This window comes from Haliotis rufescens, unplaced genomic scaffold (genome assembly GCF_023055435.1).
Source record: "Haliotis rufescens isolate VD_foot unplaced genomic scaffold, xgHalRufe1.0.p SCAF_9, whole genome shotgun sequence".
NCBI classification, from domain to species: Eukaryota; Metazoa; Mollusca; class Gastropoda; order Lepetellida; family Haliotidae; genus Haliotis; species Haliotis rufescens.
The window spans coordinates 30,980,504-30,987,133 of NW_025964383.1; the positions used below are offsets into that span (position 1 = coordinate 30,980,504).

At 38.1% G+C, this 6,630-nt stretch overlaps 1 long non-coding RNA gene across 1 annotated transcript; it reads left to right on the forward strand.

Annotated features, from left to right (window-relative positions):
- Positions 1 to 1,051: 1,051 nt before the first annotated feature.
- On the forward strand, positions 1,052 to 6,008 carry LOC125377400. Its single transcript, XR_007219552.1, has 4 exons — positions 1,052 to 1,969; positions 3,339 to 3,397; positions 4,510 to 4,581; positions 5,347 to 6,008. It is a non-coding gene; the product is annotated as an uncharacterized LOC125377400 (long non-coding RNA).
- Positions 6,009 to 6,630: the final 622 nt, after the last annotated feature.

Sequence of the window (6,630 nt, forward strand, 5' to 3'; positions counted from 1 at the left end):
AAAACAGCACCTTAGCAAAATGTCACTGATTTCTCGGGCGAAAACAGCACCTTGTTTTGGCAAAAAGGGCTACTAATTGTCGTTGTCTGTTATCTGGAGAGACATTCTTGTGATGTTGGTTCCTGGCAGAAAGGGGAGATGTATATGAAATTTTTATAAAATTACTATTTATTTCCTACTTTCTAAAATAAATATGAAATATATAGTGTACCTGTAGTCCAATTTCTTGACATTTTCGCCAGACCCAGTTTTAGCTGGACATTGAGCTAATCTGAGTAAAGCTACTTAAAACTTCAAAGCATGTGATCTTTCAATGATAAGTTTAGTTGCACCTCCCAATCAGAATCATGAGTAAATTTGAGTAGAGGCTAATTTCTAATGTAAACTGTTTAGGTGATTAACATTTCACAATTATTTGTGTTTGCATGTTTAATTTCATTTATTTTACTTCAAAGAAATCAAAGCATGTTATATTTTCACAATAAGTTTAGTTGCATCTCCAAATCAGAGTCAGCGAGTAGATGCTAGTTTCTAATGTAAACCTTTGTGAACATTTCTCAATTATTTGTGTTTACAAGTGACCATGCAAGTTTAATTTCATGTATTCGGGCATGTTCAGACCAAGGTAAAATAAATAACAAGGTGCTGTTTTCACCAGGCAATAGTAGGCGAGGTGCTGTTTTCACTTTATAGTATAACCCTCTCTTACAACTAGCATAGGTTGATGGGGACCAATTCCAACCCTGAATCCCCACATGAGTGGGTATGGTTTTACGCTGTTTTTAGCAATACCACAGCAAGGGACACCTGACATGGACTTCACACATTGTACCCATGACAAGAATCGAACCGTGGTCTTCAGCACTTCAACCACTAGGCTACCCCACCGCCAAAATTCCCAACATGATAAAGTTGTATTCATGGTATTCTTCAAAAATTTCAAGTGAAAATATCCATACCTTTCAAATGTCTTATCTTCCACTTCACTATGTTCACTGTTGCGAAACTTCTGTCATTTAATGTGTTCTTGATTCTTCACACCTGCAAAAGTAAGTTTAAAGTTTAGTCTATTAACCATTCTCACACATTGGTACCACAGATTGATTTGTTCGTACGGTATGAACTAAGAAAATGAGTCACATTAGAGTATCTAGTAAAGGAATATAGGTAAGCAAACATATTTCTACATCTTATACATTAGCAAGGATTAACATAAGTTAGGTAGATTGCTTATCCTACAAAAATAAAATCACACATTTACTAATATATATTAAACTGAATAAGTGGCTTACAGAAGATAAATAACTTTAATACGTGATCAATATTATTCACATATTCCTTACCTGAATCAGAGACCATGTAACAGTCTATATGTAATATGGTCTCTGTCTGAATGTGTCACGTCTTCAGCTCCCTGCATGACATCAGCTGCAATCGCCGATTTTGACGAGGTTGTGAAACATTCCTGCTGTAGGAATATTACGTCCGCTGGGATTTCCCTTGTCACACTGTCTTATCTAGGCATGGTAGGCAAACGCATATTCCATACACCACATAGATATACTTCCTAATACACACTGTCGAAATCCCCGCGGCTCCCAATATGGCCTGTATGAACTACAATCGGCCAACCTCGTCTCTTTCCGTAACTGCTGCAGAAATGACGCTCGTCATTCGTGACCAACTCGTGTTATTCCGGGACAGGCAAGTCTACCCATAATTCCCTGTATTGCCGAGGGCGCCATTTTGGAACACAAATGTAAACAAACACTCAAACCTCGTGTAATCGATGTACACCGTGATGCTTGATTGCGATATGCTTACCTGGTGTATCGATACATTGTTCTCAATCACCTCTAACACGGAAATCCCGGTCGAAATCCATCTGAGCCATCCACAACGAGGACGTCAAGTACTTCGAAAACTCGATTGACAGCCGAAGGAAGGAAGAGCACCTTGCGGATGCTAGGTACGTAACGGGTGCAGGCTAAAATGGCACCTCAGCAAAACGTCACCGATTTCTCTGGCGAAAACGGCACCGCATTTGGCGAAAACGGCTACTATGTGTCGGGCGAAAACGGAACCTCTATGTTTAATAACGATAACAACGATTTTTGTAGCAATATATAGGGTTTATTTACATGGTATTTGATGTATTGAGTACATCTGAAGCCGTATGTGAATTTCCGATAGGTTTGGTACTCTCATTTCTTCAGCATCTTCTGACTGGAAACTGACATGAAAGTTACCGATCACCTCTTCAATGACGGGAGCTACGAATTTCACACAGCGGAAAGGGAAGTCAGTACGGCAAATTTCTCTATAACGGGCCATAGAAAGTCCAGTTCCACTGGTCACAGTTATCACATGATACAGCATGTTGATTTTTTTTCTGTCATTCTTCTCGCATGCAACACATCGAAAGGCCATTGTGAATAATTGTGATCTTACAGCACCATGTTAGGCCTCTTAAATACAGTTTCAGTTTAAATTGAGTAAAGGTACTTAAAACTTCAAAGCGTATAGTGAATAAAAGTCGGTGAGTAAATTGGAGTAAGGGGCTAATTTCTTATTTGTTTTATTTCACAATTATTTGTGTTTGTAAGAGACGATGTGAGTTTAATTTCTATTATCTTTCGTCAAAGCATGTTATGTTTTCACCATAAGTTGAGTTGCGTATAAGCTAAGTTGGATTATAGTTGGAGCAGAGGCTAATTTCTAATGTAAACTTGTTTTAACATCTCACAATTATTGGCCTTTGCAAGTTACAATGTAAGTTTAATATCATTCATTTGACCAAGGTAAAAAAAAAATAAGGTGCCGTTTTCGCTCGAGTCGAGGTTTTTCTGAGGTGCCGTTTTCGCTATAACCCTACGTAACAGGGCTTTGAGACATAATGTTCCATGATTTCTATACAGAGATCCTATGGAATGGATTGATTTAGATATTTTCCTGATCTCCATGTTACTACTGTAAACGTCAAGGGCCTTTTAGTTTTGTTGTTTTCGGAAACCTTTTGTTATTATTATGATCAAGTGTTTGTTGTGACATGGGATTTGGGTTTGCATAAGAGCTACAGGTGTAGGACTTTTAAGGGTCGTGTCCTTATTCTCAACATAACGCTTGGATTTGATGACAAGGGTTAGTTACCAAGGGTATAAATCTGTCAAAGTGCATGTCATACAAAACGTGGCATTCAATTCCAATCATGTGTTGCCACCTGAACCACCTGAAAGTGAGATATGGATTACAATGAATAATGACAGCTTATTAATCTTTCACAAATTCACACTGAAACTTTGAAAGGATTAAGACAAGTTAGTTGTTTTCTGTTTCAGCATGTTCAGGGTTTGTGGGGAGGTTCACAGACATCTTCAGGGAGGATACGAAGTGTTGAGTGAGTATTTTTGTGTGTGATAATTACAAACTACATGTATTCATCATGGTATATTTCAATGCAATGTGAAACATCACACTCATAATAGTCCGGCTCTGTGATGGCGGCCTGTAAATAATTGAACATGGACCAGGCAATCTAGTGATAGTTATTATCAGCAAAGATCCATGCCCCCAGAGTATGATGATAACCTAGTCTGACCACCAAATTCATAAGTTGATTAGTGTTTGCAGCGGTAGAAACTAACAGTTTCAGTCCACTAGTCCTTTTAATGATAGCATATAGCAAAACCTTTAAAAATGTCAAAATTCTACTTGTCCTTAGGATATTTACTATTGGGCAGTTTGGCAAGGACTATATGACTGGTGCCAATTTCTAACCCTGGTGTTTGGATGTTGTGTTTGTGTGTGTATGTATGAGTGTATTTAACTTAAATCATGAATCTTATACTTGTTTCTCAGTGCTTTTACAATGTAACCCAAATTTCCTTGGGAATAATAAAATATTATCTTATTCATATCATTTCTGAACAAAGTGTCATATCAAGGTTAGATCTCTGTCAAAACAGTGTCATGGAAAAGCCAAACAAATAGCCTAGAAATAAAAGTAAATACTGCATTGCATTAATCTGCATTTCAAGAGTGAGTGAGAGTGGTATTACGCCGCTTTAGCAATATTCAAGCAATATCACGGCGGGGGACACCAGAAATGGGCTTCACACATTGTACCCATCTTGGGAATCGAACCCGGGTCTTCGGCATGATGATCGAACACTTTAACCACTAGGCTACCCGACCGCTCCTGCATTTTCAAGAAAATTTAGCAACAATTCATGGAATGACGTTGACCTCGATGAGGATCTTTCTGCATTGTCGAACAAGTTATTCCCCATGTAATGTATGCGTTGAATGACCCTGACTTTGTTGTCAAAATATTGTTTTTACATTAGTTAAATATAGGGATAAATGTCATCTCTGAATGTTTGACATGAATTATTATAATTAGGGCAGTTCTAAGTCGGAATCACAACTGGGGTCTTTTCATTTGAATCAAATGTACAACTGTGTACAGTTTGGACATTTCTGTGATGTGAATGCTACTTATGTTTGTAGAATGTCCGGATGAATAAAAGAGACAGTCATCTGTGCAGCATCAATGCAAGGAAAGACCATAGAAGAGCAACAGTGAGTGATACATATTTTGAAATTATTTTGTTTGGTTCATATGGTTATTTTGCAAATATTTCTTCAGTTTGTTCCTTATCGCTGTGGGCACGGATGTCCTATTATCTAAGGCACTACAATTTGCTGTGCAGAGTTGCATCTCTTGGGCTTAGCAGAAACCTATAGTCATAGTTCAAATCCTAGTTCTCCCCGATTATGTTGCTAGGTTTGTCAGCGTTATACACTTGCTCGTGGGATTCATCAAAGACCTGGATCACTTAGGGCTTTCTTCCCACATCGAGCTAACAGGCGGTGATATATCTGGAATACTGTTCAAAGCAGTGTTAAACACAACATATTTATTGATACAGCATCCAGCAATAGTTGGCTATATGACAAGGATTGTAAAAATATATTTTTCCATGTTGATGAGTTGAAGCAATCACTAAATGACATCTCTTAAAAAGATTCCCAGCAGTCTATGCTTGCCATACAAGCCTAATTAATAGATCAGGTAGTGATCGAGTAGGCTCATTGATAGCGTGTAGTCATACCACAATGACGTGGGATATTGTCCATAACAGTTATCATCGGTTTGTCTGGACCGAGTTCATAACATTAATCACTGGTTTGTCTGGTTGAGATTTGAGATGTGATTATCTTAAATGTTTGGCATATAACAAGACTCACATATGATAATGTTAGTGATTTTGCTGCCTTCTATCTGTAAGTACATGTGGCAACCATTCTTTTTGATTGCTAAAATCTTTGTACATAATGCTGCAGAAACTGAAGTCCTGCTTGAGATCCCTGGATGAGTACTCCAGGTTGACAGCCTGGAAGGACCAGACAAGGGAGTCCTTAACAGGGCGTGCACCCCTTCAGATATCAGAGGTGATTTGCAGACAGCGATGATGAGGGTCCTGTTATTTCAATGGAGGCTGACCGAGAAGTTATATGCCAAATGGTACTGGGACACACAAGACTGGTCTGGCTAATGTGAGAAGACCAACCAATGCCAAGCTGGAGTGGAATCCTTCCAGGACATTCAAGAAATTCTTGTCCTGAGCCATGTGGTAAACACTTGAACGGAATGATAAATGGGACTTATTGTCTTTCAATGTGGACCCAAACACCAAATGGAAAGTTCACAATTCTACTAGCGCAATGCAGCAGGGATTGAGTCCAACTGGTATCCCCTCATCCTGGCTCCTGTTCATCCATGGCAATATAGAAAGAAAAGTAGGATTGAGGGAAAGTAAGTTCTCTGAACTGGTGAACATAATCCGTAGGTACTGTCAAGCAAACAGTTATCACACTCTGTTATGAGTATTGAAGAATAGGATGAAATTGCATACTGCATCAGGAACAATCGTGTGAACACTGTTCAGTGTGCGATATACTATAGGCATGATAGGCATATGAATAAAAAAAATATGATAATTTGATTGTTGCTTATGTTTCATTTGCCAGCTGTGTAAATGGGGATGTTTCATGATTTTGCCTCAGTTTAATAGCTACACTTATCTTATGAAACCATGCATTGCTTTGGCATCTGATGACACATTGATCTGTTATGTCAAAGGTCAAAGTCACAACCAGACAAAAAGTTTGTTTGTGGTCTAAATCTTCCTTTGGGCAGGGGTCGAAGTTGGAAAAAGGTCGTGCGTGACCTATGTATACTACATTTTCTCCTAAATTGCCTTTTCTGCAGAAGTCTTAGTAACTCTCATACATATACTGGTTATATTATTTTCATATTTTTGTCAATGATATGTTGAATTCTACCAAAGGACTGCATATTTGGTTTATGTGCTGGATAGCTCTTTGAAATGTTTTTGAAATATTTATCACTGATATTGAAGGTCAACTTCACACTCAAAAGTGATAACTCATGAAGGGTTGAAGTGTAAGATCAAGGCAATAGTGAAGGGGTCATTCATAAAGTATTTCTGCAATTATGACTAAAATGCCTATTTCAGAAGATATTTGTGAAGTATTAAGCACATAGTTGTTATATTATTTGAATACACATATATGAGCAGTGGTTACAATTTGTGATTTGGTGTG